Here is a 17,517-nt window from a genome sequence, read left to right as displayed (position 1 = left end):
TGTCAGGACGTTGCTCGTCCGTCTTTCCCTCAATAGATGGGAGTAGGCGCGCTTGCGGATGTGTGCGTGTGTGTGGCCACGCGTTTGCTTAGGCATCAGTGTGTGAAAAGGTAGGTGCTTTTCTCTAGCTGCGTGTGCGTGCACGTGGTGCTGGGTGCACATCCCTGGGTGCTCGTGGAAAGGTTTCTGCATGGTTTTCGCTGAGGAATCGTGTGTGTGCACATGGACAAAGAGAAGGCGCAGCAACCAGGTTCCAGCGCCGAAGAAGGCAAAAGGCAAGGTTTCCGGCGCTATCTCCTTCACTCCCCAGTCCTAGTCGCGCAAAGCAAGCCGCTAAGCCGGCGACCGGCAAGAGAGCTACAACGAAGCATGCCGAACGGAGAAAATAGCAGCAGCTCATCTGTTCACACCTTGTTTCTGCCATGTGCTTGAACGCCAAGACGTTCGCGCTTCTGTGAGATGAAAGACGTCCTTCTGCATATGTGCTTGCTCACACCGGTGCACTTGTTAGTGTATCCATTCAGTCCTGGGCTGCGGGGCATTCAGAAGTGGCTCTGTGGAGACGTCTGCATAGAGGCAGCTGTCAGAACACGCACACTCGATTGTTCACCAAAACATATGCAGACGCGTCCTTAGCCTGTAGATTTGGATGCACAGAGTTCCCTGTGTTCGCAAGAGACAAGGGAATCGCGTCTGTACGCACAGAAGCAATAGCGGACCGTTTCCCTCGGAGCGAACGCGAAAGAGCCGTCTATGTACTCGGAGACACGGGAACGTGCCTCAATGCGGTCACAGAGGCAGCAGCTTTTGCACAGATGCTCTGGTGATTCTGGCACTTTCCACGCACACTCCTGAAAGTCGCGCACACTGCTGTTCACTCGCTAAACGACCTCTTGGGAAACACGTCTCCGGTCGATGGACCGCTCAGATTGCTTCTCGTGTAACTGTGAACTGTGTCAGCGCAGGGAATCCGTCTCTGTTGAGCAGATGTCAATCCTGCCTCGCTTTTGCTTTGTTGCCTCTACCAAGATGATTTCCCGTTTCTCTCTTCACTGGAGCACGCAGACACAGCCAACGCACATCAAGTGTCAAGAGACACGCTCTGCTGAGCTCAACGCTTGTGCAGATGCACATGTGCGACGAAGTCAACACACGTGCTTGTGGAGAGAAAGAAAGGGACTCCCAGGCGTGTGGAGCGACGGGGAGAAAGAGCGGGCGCTGAGGAACACAGTTTCAAACAGACTGTCTCCACACAAACAGGCACCTGTCTGCAGGTATCCTAGCTCTTGATTCTTGAACTTGAGGAAACACGCGTCTGAGCAAAACTCCCAAACGCTTCCAGGAAAGACACAGGCTCTCCCACAAGCACACAAGTGTTTGCCCTCAGCTATAGATCAGGGACAAGCTTGTGAAGAGATGCCCTGCTATTCTTTCGCCTTATGGCATCATGTGTTTCGTTTCTCTTGGAGATCGATTGTTAAACGTCTTTCCTCGGGCGACTGTGAAGCATTTGCCAGCGGAGGAGAAGTAGCACGGAGCAGCATTCAGTACTGCCTACGAGTGTCTTTGCTACCCTACTAGCGGAGCTCCAAGAACAGGCACACATCTTCAGGTACCTTCCAAATGTGGATTCCCCTGCAGCCCCGTAGGCGGGCGTGCAGTACGCCAACCATCAACGGACGTTTTTCCCCTCAAGCCTGTCAGGACGTTGCTCGTCCGTCTTTCCCTCAATAGATGGGAGTAGGCGCGCTTGCGGATGTGTGCATGTGTGTGGCCACGCGTTTGCTTAGGCATCAGTGTGTGAAAAGGTAGGTGCTTTTCTCTAGCTGCGTGTGCGTGCACGTGGTGCTGGGTGCACATCCCTGGGTGCTCGAGGTAAGGTTTCTGCATGGTTTTCGCTGAGGAATCGTGTGTGTGCACATGGACAAAGAGAAGGCGCAGCAACCAGGTTCCAGCGCCGAAGAAGGCAAAAGGCAAGGTTTCCGGCGCTATCTCCTTCACTCCCCAGTCCTAGTCGCGCAAAGCAAGCCGCTAAGCCGGCGACCGGCAAGAGAGCTACAACGAAGCATGCCGAACGGAGAAAATAGCAGCAGCTCATCTGTTCACACCTTGTTTCTGCCATGTGCTTGAACGCCAAGACGTTCGCGCTTCTGTGAGATGAAAGACGTCCTTCTGCATATGTGGTTGCTCACACCGGTGCACTTGTTAGTGTATCCATTCAGTCCTGGGCTGCGGGGCATTCAGAAGTGGCTCTGTGGAGACGTCTGCATAGAGGCAGCTGTCAGAACACGCACACTCGATTGTTCACCAAAACATATGCAGACGCGTCCTTAGCCTGTAGATTTGGATGCACAGAGTTCCCTGTGTTCGCAAGAGACAAGGGAATCGCGTCTGTACGCACAGAAGCAATAGCGGACCGTTTCCCTCGGAGCGAACGCGAAAGAGCCGTCTATGTACTCGGAGACACGGGAACGTGCCTCAATGCGGTCACAGAGGCAGCAGCTTTTGCACAGATACTCTGGTGATTCTGGCACTTTCCAGGCACACTCCTGAAAGTCGCGCACACTGCTGTTCACTCGCTAAACGACCTCTTGGGAAACACGTCTCCGGTCGATGGACCGCTCAGATTGCTTCTCGTGTAACTGTGAACTGTGTCAGCGCAGGGAATCCGTCTCTGTTGAGCAGATGTCAATCCTGCCTCGCTTTTGCTTTGTTGCCTCTACCAAGATGATTTCCCGTTTCTCTCTTCACTGGAGCACGCAGACACAGCCAACGCACATCAAGTGTCAAGAGACACACTCTGCTGAGCTCAACGCTTGTGCAGATGCACATGTGCGACGAAGTCAACACACGTGCTTGTGGAGAGAAAGAAAGGGACTCCCAGGCGTGTGGAGCGACGGGGAGAAAGAGCGGGCGCTGAGGAACACAGTTTCAAACAGACTGTCTCCACACAAACAGGCACCTGTCTGCAGGTATCCTAGATCTTGATTCTTGAACTTGAGGAAACACGCGTCTGAGCAAAACTCCCAAACGCTTCCAGGAAAGACACAGGCTCTCCCACAAGCACACAAGTGTTTGCCCTCAGCTATAGATCAGGGACAAGCTTGTGAAGAGATGCCCTGCTATTCTTTCGCCTTATGGCATCATGTGTTTCGTTTCTCTTGGAGATCGATTGTTAAACGTCTTTCCTCGGGCGACTGTGAAGCATTTGCCAGCGGAGGAGAAGTAGCACGGAGCAGCATTCAGTACTGCCTACGAGTGTCTTTGCTACCCTACTAGCGGAGCTCCAAGAACAGGCACACATCTTCAGGTACCTTCCAAATGTGGATTCCCCTGCAGCCCCGTAGGCGGGCGTGCAGTACGCCAACCATCAACGGACGTTTTTCCCCTCAAGCCTGTCAGGACGTTGCTCGTCCGTCTTTCCCTCAATAGATGGGAGTAGGCGCGCTTGCGGATGTGTGCGTGTGTGTGGCCACGCGTTTGCTTAGGCATCAGTGTGTGAAAAGGTAGGTGCTTTTCTCTAGCTGCGTGTGCGTGCACGTGGTGCTGGGTGCACATCCCTGGGTGCTCGTGGAAAGGTTTCTGCATGGTTTTCGCTGAGGAATCGTGTGTGTGCACATGGACAAAGAGAAGGCGCAGCAACCAGGTTCCAGCGCCGAAGAAGGCAAAAGGCAAGGTTTCCGGCGCTATCTCCTTCACTCCCCAGTCCTAGTCGCGCAAAGCAAGCCGCTAAGCCGGCGACCGGCAAGAGAGCTACAACGAAGCATGCCGAACGGAGAAAATAGCAGCAGCTCATCTGTTCACACCTTGTTTCTGCCATGTGCTTGAACGCCAAGACGTTCGCGCTTCTGTGAGATGAAAGACGTCCTTCTGCATATGTGCTTGCTCACACCGGTGCACTTGTTAGTGTATCCATTCAGTCCTGGGCTGCGGGGCATTCAGAAGTGGCTCTGTGGAGACGTCTGCATAGAGGCAGCTGTCAGAACACGCACACTCGATTGTTCACCAAAACATATGCAGACGCGTCCTTAGCCTGTAGATTTGGATGCACAGAGTTCCCTGTGTTCGCAAGAGACAAGGGAATCGCGTCTGTACGCACAGAAGCAATAGCGGACCGTTTCCCTCGGAGCGAACGCGGAAGAGCCGTCTATGTACTCGGAGACACGGGAACGTGCCTCAATGCGGTCACAGAGGCAGCAGCTTTTGCACAGATGCTCTGGTGATTCTGGCACTTTCCAGGCACACTCCTGAAAGTCGCGCACACTGCTGTTCACTCGCTAAACGACCTCTTGGGAAACACGTCTCCGGTCGATGGACCGCTCAGATTGCTTCTCGTGTAACTGTGAACTGTGTCAGCGCAGGGAATCCGTCTCTGTTGAGCAGATGTCAATCCTGCCTCGCTTTTGCTTTGTTGCCTCTACCAAGATGATTTCCCGTTTCTCTCTTCACTAGAGCAGGTAGACACAGCCAACGCACATCAAGTGTCGAGACACGCTCTGCTGAGCTCAACGCTTGTGCAGATGCACATGTGCGACGAAGTCAACACACGTGCTTGTGGAGAGAAAGAAAGGGATTCCCAGGCGTGTGGAGTGACGGGGAGAAAGAGCGGGCGCTGAGGAACACAGTTTCAAACAGACTGTCTCCACACAAACAGGCACCTGTCTGCAGGTATCCTAGATCTTGATTCTTGAACTTGAGGAAACACGCGTCTGAGCAAAACTCCCAAACGCTTCCAGGAAAGACACAGGCTCTCCCACAAGCACACAAGTGTTTGCCCTCAGCTATAGATCAGGGACAAGCTTGTGAAGAGATGCCCTGCTATTCTTTCGCCTTATGGCATCATGTGTTTCGTTTCTCTTGGAGATCGATTGTTAAACGTCTTTCCTCGGGCGACTGTGAAGCATTTGCCACCGGAGGAGAAGTAGCACGGAGCAGCATTCAGTACTGCCTACGAGTGTCTTTGCTACCCTACTAGCGGAGCTCCAAGAACAGGCACACATCTTCAGGTACCTTCCAAATGTGGATTCCCCTGCAGCCCCGTAGGCGGGCGTGCAGTACGCCAACCATCAACGGACGTTTTTCCCCTCAAGCCTGTCAGGACGTTGCTCGTCCGTCTTTCCCTCAATAGATGGGAGTAGGCGCGCTTGCGGATGTGTGCGTGTGTGTGGCCACGCGTTTGCTTAGGCATCAGTGTGTGAAAAGGTAGGTGCTTTTCTCTAGCTGCGTGTGCGTGCACGTGGTGCTGGGTGCACATCCCTGGGTGCTCGTGGAAAGGTTTCTGCATGGTTTTCGCTGAGGAATCGTGTGTGTGCACATGGACAAAGAGAAGGCGCAGCAACCAGGTTCCAGCGCCGAAGAAGGCAAAAGGCAAGGTTTCCGGCGCTATCTCCTTCACTCCCCAGTCCTAGTCGCGCAAAGCAAGCCGCTAAGCCGGCGACCGGCAAGAGAGCTACAACGAAGCATGCCGAACGGAGAAAATAGCAGCAGCTCATCTGTTCACACCTTGTTTCTGCCATGTGCTTGAACGCCAAGACGTTCGCGCTTCTGTGAGATGAAAGACGTCCTTCTGCATATGTGCTTGCTCACACCGGTGCACTTGTTAGTGTATCCATTCAGTCCTGGGCTGCGGGGCATTCAGAAGTGGCTCTGTGGAGACGTCTGCATAGAGGCAGCTGTCAGAACACGCACACTCGATTGTTCACCAAAACATATGCAGACGCGTCCTTAGCCTGTAGATTTGGATGCACAGAGTTCCCTGTGTTCGCAAGAGACAAGGGAATCGCGTCTGTACGCACAGAAGCAATAGCGGACCGTTTCCCTCGGAGCGAACGCGAAAGAGCCGTCTATGTACTCGGAGACACGGGAACGTGCCTCAATGCGGTCACAGAGGCAGCAGCTTTTGCACAGATGCTCTGGTGATTCTGGCACTTTCCACGCACACTCCTGAAAGTCGCGCACACTGCTGTTCACTCGCTAAACGACCTCTTGGGAAACACGTCTCCGGTCGATGGACCGCTCAGATTGCTTCTCGTGTAACTGTGAACTGTGTCAGCGCAGGGAATCCGTCTCTGTTGAGCAGATGTCAATCCTGCCTCGCTTTTGCTTTGTTGCCTCTACCAAGATGATTTCCCGTTTCTCTCTTCACTGGAGCACGCAGACACAGCCAACGCACATCAAGTGTCAAGAGACACACTCTGCTGAGCTCAACGCTTGTGCAGATGCACATGTGCGACGAAGTCAACACACGTGCTTGTGGAGAGAAAGAAAGGGACTCCCAGGCGTGTGGAGCGACGGGGAGAAAGAGCGGGCGCTGAGGAAAACAGATTCAAACAGACTGTCTCCACACAAACAGGCACCTGTCTGCAGGTATCCTAGATCTTGATTCTTGAACTTGAGGAAACACGCGTCTGAGCAAAACTCCCAAACGCTTCCAGGAAAGACACAGGCTCTCCCACAAGCACACAAGTGTTTGCCCTCAGCTATAGATCAGGGACAAGCTTGTGAAGAGATGCCCTGCTATTCTTTCGCCTTATGGCATCATGTGTTTCGTTTCTCTTGGAGATCGATTGTTAAACGTCTTTCCTCGGGCGACTGTGAAGCATTTGCACCGGAGGAGAAGTAGCACGGAGCAGCATTCAGTACTGCCTACGAGTGTCTTTGCTACCCTACTAGCGGAGCTCCAAGAACAGGCACACATCTTCAGGTACCTTCCAAATGTGGATTCCCCTGCAGCCCCGTAGGCGGGCGTGCAGTACGCCAACCATCAACGGACGTTTTTCCCCTCAAGCCTGTCAGGACGTTGCTCGTCCGTCTTTCCCTCAATAGATGGGAGTAGGCGCGCTTGCGGATGTGTGCATGTGTGTGGCCACGCGTTTGCTTAGGCATCAGTGTGTGAAAAGGTAGGTGCTTTTCTCTAGCTGCGTGTGCGTGCACGTGGTGCTGGGTGCACATCCCTGGGTGCTCGTGGAAAGGTTTCTGCATGGTTTTCGCTGAGGAATCGTGTGTGTGCACATGGACAAAGAGAAGGCGCAGCAACCAGGTTCCAGCGCCGAAGAAGGCAAAAGGCAAGGTTTCCGGCGCTATCTCCTTCACTCCCCAGTCCTAGTCGCGCAAAGCAAGCCGCTAAGCCGGCGACCGGCAAGAGAGCTACAACGAAGCATGCCGAACGGAGAAAATAGCAGCAGCTCATCTGTTCACACCTTGTTTCTGCCATGTGCTTGAACGCCAAGACGTTCGCGCTTCTGTGAGATGAAAGACGTCCTTCTGCATATGTGGTTGCTCACACCGGTGCACTTGTTAGTGTATCCATTCAGTCCTGGGCTGCGGGGCATTCAGAAGTGGCTCTGTGGAGACGTCTGCATAGAGGCAGCTGTCAGAACACGCACACTCGATTGTTCACCAAAACATATGCAGACGCGTCCTTAGCCTGTAGATTTGGATGCACAGAGTTCCCTGTGTTCGCAAGAGACAAGGGAATCGCGTCTGTACGCACAGAAGCAATAGCGGACCGTTTCCCTCGGAGCGAACGCGGAAGAGCCGTCTATGTACTCGGAGACACGGGAACGTGCCTCAATGCGGTCACAGAGGCAGCAGCTTTTGCACAAATGCTCTGGTGATTCTGGCACTTTCCAGGCACACTCCTGAAAGTCGCGCACACTGCTGTTCACTCGCTAAACGACCTCTTGGGAAACACGTCTCCGGTCGATGGACCGCTCAGATTGCTTCTCGTGTAACTGTGAACTGTGTCAGCGCAGGGAATCCGTCTCTGTTGAGCAGATGTCAATCCTGCCTCGCTTTTGCTTTGTTGCCTCTACCAAGATGATTTCCCGTTTCTCTCTTCACTAGAGCAGGCAGACACAGCCAACGCACATCAAGTGTCAAGAGACACGCTCTGCTGAGCTCAACGCTTGTGCAGATGCACATGTGCGACGAAGTCAACACACGTGCTTGTGGAGAGAAAGAAAGGGACTCCCAGGCGTGTGGAGCGACGGGGAGAAAGAGCGGGCGCTGAGGAACACAGTTTCAAACAGACTGTCTCCACACAAACAGGCACCTGTCTGCAGGTATCCTAGATCTTGATTCTTGAACTTGAGGAAACACGCGTCTGAGCAAAACTCCCAAACGCTTCCAGGAAAGACACAGGCTCTCCCACAAGCACACAAGTGTTTGCCCTCAGCTATAGATCAGGGACAAGCTTGTGAAGAGATGCCCTGCTATTCTTTCGCCTTATGGCATCATGTGTTTCGTTTCTCTTGGAGATCGATTGTTAAACGTCTTTCCTCGGGCGACTGTGAAGCATTTGCCAGCGGAGGAGAAGTAGCACGGAGCAGCATTCAGTACTGCCTACGAGTGTCTTTGCTACCCTACTAGCGGAGCTCCAAGAACAGGCACACATCTTCAGGTACCTTCCAAATGTGGATTCCCCTGCAGCCCCGTAGGCGGGCGTGCAGTACGCCAACCATCAACGGACGTTTTTCCCCTCAAGCCTGTCAGGACGTTGCTCGTCCGTCTTTCCCTCAATAGATGGGAGTAGGCGCGCTTGCGGATGTGTGCGTGTGTGTGGCCACGCGTTTGCTTAGGCATCAGTGTGTGAAAAGGTAGGTGCTTTTCTCTAGCTGCGTGTGCGTGCACGTGGTGCTGGGTGCACATCCCTGGGTGCTCGTGGAAAGGTTTCTGCATGGTTTTCGCTGAGGAATCGTGTGTGTGCACATGGACAAAGAGAAGGCGCAGCAACCAGGTTCCAGCGCCGAAGAAGGCAAAAGGCAAGGTTTCCGGCGCTATCTCCTTCACTCCCCAGTCCTAGTCGCGCAAAGCAAGCCGCTAAGCCGGCGACCGGCAAGAGAGCTACAACGAAGCATGCCGAACGGAGAAAATAGCAGCAGCTCATCTGTTCACACCTTGTTTCTGCCATGTGCTTGAACGCCAAGACGTTCGCGCTTCTGTGAGATGAAAGACGTCCTTCTGCATATGTGCTTGCTCACACCGGTGCACTTGTTAGTGTATCCATTCAGTCCTGGGCTGCGGGGCATTCAGAAGTGGCTCTGTGGAGACGTCTGCATAGAGGCAGCTGTCAGAACACGCACACTCGATTGTTCACCAAAACATATGCAGACGCGTCCTTAGCCTGTAGATTTGGATGCACAGAGTTCCCTGTGTTCGCAAGAGACAAGGGAATCGCGTCTGTACGCACAGAAGCAATAGCGGACCGTTTCCCTCGGAGCGAACGCGAAAGAGCCGTCTATATACTCGCAGACACGGGAACGTGCCTCAATGCGGTCACAGAGGCAGCAGCTTTTGCACAGATGCTCTGGTGATTCTGGCACTTTCCACGCACACTCCTGAAGGTCGCGCACACTGCTGTTCACTCGCTAAACGACCTCTTGGGAAACACGTCTCCGGTCGATGGACCGCTCAGATTGCTTCTCGTGTAACTGTGAACTGTGTCAGCGCAGGGAATCCGTCTCTGTTGAGCAGATGTCAATCCTGCCTCGCTTTTGCTTTGTTGCCTCTACCAAGATGATTTCCCGTTTCTCTCTTCACTGGAGCACGCAGACACAGCCAACGCACATCAAGTGTCAAGAGACACGCTCTGCTGAGCTCAACGCTTGTGCAGATGCACATGTGCGACGAAGTCAACACACGTGCTTGTGGAGAGAAAGAAAGGGACTCCCAGGCGTGTGGAGCGACGGGGAGAAAGAGCGGGCGCTGAGGAACACAGTTTCAAACAGACTGTCTCCACACAAACAGGCACCTGTCTGCAGGTATCCTAGATCTTGATTCTTGAACTTGAGGAAACACGCGTCTGAGCAAAACTCCCAAACGCTTCCAGGAAAGACACAGGCTCTCCCACAAGCACACAAGTGTTTGCCCTCAGCTATACATCAGGGACAAGCTTGTGAAGAGATGCCCTGCTATCCCTGGGTGCTCGTGGAAAGGTTTCTGCATGGTTTTCGCTGAGGAATCGTGTGTGTGCACATGGACAAAGAGAAGGCGCAGCAACCAGGTTCCAGCGCCGAAGAAGGCAAAAGGCAAGGTTTCCGGCGCTATCTCTTTCACTCCCCAGTCCTAGTCGCGCAAAGCAAGCCGCTAAGCCGGCGACCGGCAAGAGAGCTACAACGAAGCATGCCGAACGGAGAAAATAGCAGCAGCTCATCTGTTCACACCTTGTTTCTGCCATGTGCTTGAACGCCAAGACGTTCGCGCTTCTGTGAGATGAAAGACGTCCTTCTGCATATGTGGTTGCTCACACCGGTGCACTTGTTAGTGTATCCATTCAGTCCTGGGCTGCGGGGCATTCAGAAGTGGCTCTGTGGAGACGTCTGCATAGAGGCAGCTGTCAGAACACGCACACTCGATTGTTCACCAAAACATATGCAGACGCGTCCTTAGCCTGTAGATTTGGATGCACAGAGTTCCCTGTGTTCGCAAGAGACAAGGGAATCGCGTCTGTACGCACAGAAGCAATAGCGGACCGTTTCCCTCGGAGCGAACGCGAAAGAGCCGTCTATATACTCGCAGACACGGGAACGTGCCTCAATGCGGTCACAGAGGCAGCAGCTTTTGCACAGATGCTCTGGTGATTCTGGCACTTTCCAGGCACACTCCTGAAAGTCGCGCACACTGCTGTTCACTCGCTAAACGACCTCTTGGGAAACACGTCTCCGGTCGATGGACCGCTCAGATTGCTTCTCGTGTAACTGTGAACTGTGTCAGCGCAGGGAATCCGTCTCTGTTGAGCAGATGTCAATCCTGCCTCGCTTTTGCTTTGTTGCCTCTACCAAGATGATTTCCCGTTTCTCTCTTCACTGGAGCACGCAGACACAGCCAACGCACATCAAGTGTCAAGAGACACGCTCTGCTGAGCTCAACGCTTGTGCAGATGCACATGTGCGACGAAGTCAACACACGTGCTTGTGGAGAGAAAGAAAGGGACTCCCAGGCGTGTGGAGCGACGGGGAGAAAGAGCGGGCGCTGAGGAACACAGTTTCAAACAGACTGTCTCCACACAAACAGGCACCTGTCTGCAGGTATCCTAGATCTTGATTCTTGAACTTGAGGAAACACGCGTCTGAGCAAAACTCCCAAACGCTTCCAGGAAAGACACAGGCTCTCCCACAAGCACACAAGTGTTTGCCCTCAGCTATAGATCAGGGACAAGCTTGTGAAGAGATGCCCTGCTATTCTTTCGCCTTATGGCATCATGTGTTTCGTTTCTCTTGGAGATCGATTGTTAAACGTCTTTCCTCGGGCGACTGTGAAGCATTTGCCAGCGGAGGAGAAGTAGCACGGAGCAGCATTCAGTACTGCCTACGAGTGTCTTTGCTACCCTACTAGCGGAGCTCCAAGAACAGGCACACATCTTCAGGTACCTTCCAAATGTGGATTCCCCTGCAGCCCCGTAGGCGGGCGTGCAGTACGCCAACCATCAACGGACGTTTTTCCCCTCAAGCCTGTCAGGACGTTGCTCGTCCGTCTTTCCCTCAATAGATGGGAGTAGGCGCGCTTGCGGATGTGTGCGTGTGTGTGGCCACGCGTTTGCTTAGGCATCAGTGTGTGAAAAGGTAGGTGCTTTTCTCTAGCTGCGTGTGCGTGCACGTGGTGCTGGGTGCACATCCCTGGGTGCTCGAGGTAAGGTTTCTGCATGGTTTTCGCTGAGGAATCGTGTGTGTGCACATGGACAAAGAGAAGGCGCAGCAACCAGGTTCCAGCGCCGAAGAAGGCAAAAGGCAAGGTTTCCGGCGCTATCTCCTTCACTCCCCAGTCCTAGTCGCGCAAAGCAAGCCGCTAAGCCGGCGACCGGCAAGAGAGCTACAACGAAGCATGCCGAACGGAGAAAATAGCAGCAGCTCATCTGTTCACACCTTGTTTCTGCCATGTGCTTGAACGCCAAGACGTTCGCGCTTCTGTGAGATGAAAGACGTCCTTCTGCATATGTGGTTGCTCACACCGGTGCACTTGTTAGTGTATCCATTCAGTCCTGGGCTGCGGGGCATTCAGAAGTGGCTCTGTGGAGACGTCTGCATAGAGGCAGCTGTCAGAACACGCACACTCGATTGTTCACCAAAACATATGCAGACGCGTCCTTAGCCTGTAGATTTGGATGCACAGAGTTCCCTGTGTTCGCAAGAGACAAGGGAATCGCGTCTGTACGCACAGAAGCAATAGCGGACCGTTTCCCTCGGAGCGAACGCGAAAGAGCCGTCTATGTACTCGGAGACACGGGAACGTGCCTCAATGCGGTCACAGAGGCAGCAGCTTTTGCACAGATGCTCTGGTGATTCTGGCACTTTCCAGGCACACTCCTGAAAGTCGCGCACACTGCTGTTCACTCGCTAAACGACCTCTTGGGAAACACGTCTCCGGTCGATGGACCGCTCAGATTGCTTCTCGTGTAACTGTGAACTGTGTCAGCGCAGGGAATCCGTCTCTGTTGAGCAGATGTCAATCCTGCCTCGCTTTTGCTTTGTTGCCTCTACCAAGATGATTTCCCGTTTCTCTCTTCACTGGAGCACGCAGACACAGCCAACGCACATCAAGTGTCAAGAGACACGCTCTGCTGAGCTCAACGCTTGTGCAGATGCACATGTGCGACGAAGTCAACACACGTGCTTGTGGAGAGAAAGAAAGGGACTCCCAGGCGTGTGGAGCGACGGGGAGAAAGAGCGGGCGCTGAGGAACACAGTTTCAAACAGACTGTCTCCACACAAACAGGCACCTGTCTGCAGGTATCCTAGATCTTGATTCTTGAACTTGAGGAAACACGCGTCTGAGCAAAACTCCCAAACGCTTCCAGGAAAGACACAGGCTCTCCCACAAGCACACAAGTGTTTGCCCTCAGCTATAGATCAGGGACAAGCTTGTGAAGAGATGCCCTGCTATTCTTTCGCCTTATGGCATCATGTGTTTCGTTTCTCTTGGAGATCGATTGTTAAACGTCTTTCCTCGGGCGACTGTGAAGCATTTGCCACCGGAGGAGAAGTAGCACGGAGCAGCATTCAGTACTGCCTACGAGTGTCTTTGCTACCCTACTAGCGGAGCTCCAAGAACAGGCACACATCTTCAGGTACCTTCCAAATGTGGATTCCCCTGCAGCCCCGTAGGCGGGCGTGCAGTACGCCAACCATCAACGGACGTTTTTCCCCTCAAGCCTGTCAGGACGTTGCTCGTCCGTCTTTCCCTCAATAGATGGGAGTAGGCGCGCTTGCGGATGTGTGCGTGTGTGTGGCCACGCGTTTGCTTAGGCATCAGTGTGTGAAAAGGTAGGTGCTTTTCTCTAGCTGCGTGTGCGTGCACGTGGTGCTGGGTGCACATCCCTGGGTGCTCGTGGAAAGGTTTCTGCATGGTTTTCGCTGAGGAATCGTGTGTGTGCACATGGACAAAGAGAAGGCGCAGCAACCAGGTTCCAGCGCCGAAGAAGGCAAAAGGCAAGGTTTCCGGCGCTATCTCCTTCACTCCCCAGTCCTAGTCGCGCAAAGCAAGCCGCTAAGCCGGCGACCGGCAAGAGAGCTACAACGAAGCATGCCGAACGGAGAAAATAGCAGCAGCTCATCTGTTCACACCTTGTTTCTGCCATGTGCTTGAACGCCAAGACGTTCGCGCTTCTGTGAGATGAAAGACGTCCTTCTGCATATGTGGTTGCTCACACCGGTGCACTTGTTAGTGTATCCATTCAGTCCTGGGCTGCGGGGCATTCAGAAGTGGCTCTGTGGAGACGTCTGCATAGAGGCAGCTGTCAGAACACGCACACTCGATTGTTCACCAAAACATATGCAGACGCGTCCTTAGCCTGTAGATTTGGATGCACAGAGTTCCCTGTGTTCGCAAGAGACAAGGGAATCGCGTCTGTACGCACAGAAGCAATAGCGGACCGTTTCCCTCGGAGCGAACGCGGAAGAGCCGTCTATGTACTCGGAGACACGGGAACGTGCCTCAATGCGGTCACAGAGGCAGCAGCTTTTGCACAGATGCTCTGGTGATTCTGGCACTTTCCAGGCACACTCCTGAAAGTCGCGCACACTGCTGTTCACTCGCTAAACGACCTCTTGGGAAACACGTCTCCGGTCGATGGACCGCTCAGATTGCTTCTCGTGTAACTGTGAACTGTGTCAGCGCAGGGAATCCGTCTCTGTTGAGCAGATGTCAATCCTGCCTCGCTTTTGCTTTGTTGCCTCTACCAAGATGATTTCCCGTTTCTCTCTTCACTAGAGCAGGCAGACACAGCCAACGCACATCAAGTGTCAAGAGACACGCTCTGCTGAGCTCAACGCTTGTGCAGATGCACATGTGCGACGAAGTCAACACACGTGCTTGTGGAGAGAAAGAAAGGGACTCCCAGGCGTGTGGAGCGACGGGGAGAAAGAGCGGGCGCTGAGGAACACAGTTTCAAACAGACTGTCTCCACACAAACAGGCACCTGTCTGCAGGTATCCTAGATCTTGATTCTTGAACTTGAGGAAACACGCGTCTGAGCAAAACTCCCAAACGCTTCCAGGAAAGACACAGGCTCTCCCACAAGCACACAAGTGTTTGCCCTCAGCTATAGATCAGGGACAAGCTTGTGAAGAGATGCCCTGCTATTCTTTCGCCTTATGGCATCATGTGTTTCGTTTCTCTTGGAGATCGATTGTTAAACGTCTTTCCTCGGGCGACTGTGAAGCATTTGCCAGCGGAGGAGAAGTAGCACGGAGCAGCATTCAGTACTGCCTACGAGTGTCTTTGCTACCCTACTAGCGGAGCTCCAAGAACAGGCACACATCTTCAGGTACCTTCCAAATGTGGATTCCCCTGCAGCCCCGTAGGCGGGCGTGCAGTACGCCAACCATCAACGGACGTTTTTCCCCTCAAGCCTGTCAGGACGTTGCTCGTCCGTCTTTCCCTCAATAGATGGGAGTAGGCGCGCTTGCGGATGTGTGCATGTGTGTGGCCACGCGTTTGCTTAGGCATCAGTGTGTGAAAAGGTAGGTGCTTTTCTCTAGCTGCGTGTGCGTGCACGTGGTGCTGGGTGCACATCCCTGGGTGCTCGTGGAAAGGTTTCTGCATGGTTTTCGCTGAGGAATCGTGTGTGTGCACATGGACAAAGAGAAGGCGCAGCAACCAGGTTCCAGCGCCGAAGAAGGCAAAAGGCAAGGTTTCCGGCGCTATCTCCTTCACTCCCCAGTCCTAGTCGCGCAAAGCAAGCCGCTAAGCCGGCGACCGGCAAGAGAGCTACAACGAAGCATGCCGAACGGAGAAAATAGCAGCAGCTCATCTGTTCACACCTTGTTTCTGCCATGTGCTTGAACGCCAAGACGTTCGCGCTTCTGTGAGATGAAAGACGTCCTTCTGCATATGTGGTTGCTCACACCGGTGCACTTGTTAGTGTATCCATTCAGTCCTGGGCTGCGGGGCATTCAGAAGTGGCTCTGTGGAGACGTCTGCATAGAGGCAGCTGTCAGAACACGCACACTCGATTGTTCACCAAAACATATGCAGACGCGTCCTTAGCCTGTAGATTTGGATGCACAGAGTTCCCTGTGTTCGCAAGAGACAAGGGAATCGCGTCTGTACGCACAGAAGCAATAGCGGACCGTTTCCCTCGGAGCGAACGCGAAAGAGCCGTCTATATACTCGCAGACACGGGAACGTGCCTCAATGCGGTCACAGAGGCAGCAGCTTTTGCACAGATGCTCTGGTGATTCTGGCACTTTCCACGCACACTCCTGAAGGTCGCGCACACTGCTGTTCACTCGCTAAACGACCTCTTGGGAAACACGTCTCCGGTCGATGGACCGCTCAGATTGCTTCTCGTGTAACTGTGAACTGTGTCAGCGCAGGGAATCCGTCTCTGTTGAGCAGATGTCAATCCTGCCTCGCTTTTGCTTTGTTGCCTCTACCAAGATGATTTCCCGTTTCTCTCTTCACTGGAGCACGCAGACACAGCCAACGCACATCAAGTGTCAAGAGACACGCTCTGCTGAGCTCAACGCTTGTGCAGATGCACATGTGCGACGAAGTCAACACACGTGCTTGTGGAGAGAAAGAAAGGGACTCCCAGGCGTGTGGAGCGACGGGGAGAAAGAGCGGGCGCTGAGGAACACAGTTTCAAACAGACTGTCTCCACACAAACAGGCACCTGTCTGCAGGTATCCTAGATCTTGATTCTTGAACTTGAGGAAACACGCGTCTGAGCAAAACTCCCAAACGCTTCCAGGAAAGACACAGGCTCTCCCACAAGCACACAAGTGTTTGCCCTCAGCTATAGATCAGGGACAAGCTTGTGAAGAGATGCCCTGCTATTCTTTCGCCTTATGGCATCATGTGTTTCGTTTCTCTTGGAGATCGATTGTTAAACGTCTTTCCTCGGGCGACTGTGAAGCATTTGCCAGCGGAGGAGAAGTAGCACGGAGCAGCATTCAGTACTGCCTACGAGTGTCTTTGCTACCCTACTAGCGGAGCTCCAAGAACAGGCACACATCTTCAGGTACCTTCCAAATGTGGATTCCCCTGCAGCCCCGTAGGCGGGCGTGCAGTACGCCAACCATCAACGGACGTTTTTCCCCTCAAGCCTGTCAGGACGTTGCTCGTCCGTCTTTCCCTCAATAGATGGGAGTAGGCGCGCTTGCGGATGTGTGCGTGTGTGTGGCCACGCGTTTGCTTAGGCATCAGTGTGTGAAAAGGTAGGTGCTTTTCTCTAGCTGCGTGTGCGTGCACGTGGTGCTGGGTGCACATCCCTGGGTGCTCGTGGAAAGGTTTCTGCATGGTTTTCGCTGAGGAATCGTGTGTGTGCACATGGACAAAGAGAAGGCGCAGCAACCAGGTTCCAGCGCCGAAGAAGGCAAAAGGCAAGGTTTCCGGCGCTATCTCCTTCACTCCCCAGTCCTAGTCGCGCAAAGCAAGCCGCTAAGCCGGCGACCGGCAAGAGAGCTACAACGAAGCATGCCGAACGGAGAAAATAGCAGCAGCTCATCTGTTCACACCTTGTTTCTGCCATGTGCTTGAACGCCAAGACGTTCGCGCTTCTGTGAGATGAAAGACGTCCTTCTGCATATGTGGTTGCTCACACCGGTGCACTTGTTAGTGTATCCATTCAGTCCTGGGCTGCGGGGCATTCAGAAGTGGCTCTGTGGAGACGTCTGCATAGAGGCAGCTGTCAGAACACGCACACTCGATTGTTCATCAAAACATATGCAGACGCGTCCTTAGCCTGTAGATTTGGATGCACAGAGTTCCCTGTGTTCGCAAGAGACAAGGGAATCGCGTCTGTACGCACAGAAGCAATAGCGGACCGTTTCCCTCGGAGCGAACGCGGAAGAGCCGTCTATGTACTCGGAGACACGGGAACGTGCCTCAATGCGGTCACAGAGGCAGCAGCTTTTGCACAGATGCTCTGGTGATTCTGGCACTTTCCAGGCACACTCCTGAAAGTCGCGCACACTGCTGTTCACTCGCTAAACGACCTCTTGGGAAACACGTCTCCGGTCGATGGACCGCTCAGATTGCTTCTCGTGTAACTGTGAACTGTGTCAGCGCAGGGAATCC

This window comes from Patagioenas fasciata, chromosome Z (assembly GCF_037038585.1).
Source record: "Patagioenas fasciata isolate bPatFas1 chromosome Z, bPatFas1.hap1, whole genome shotgun sequence".
In the NCBI taxonomy this organism is placed as follows: Eukaryota; Metazoa; Chordata; class Aves; order Columbiformes; family Columbidae; genus Patagioenas; species Patagioenas fasciata.
This window is presented reverse-complemented; position numbering follows the sequence as displayed.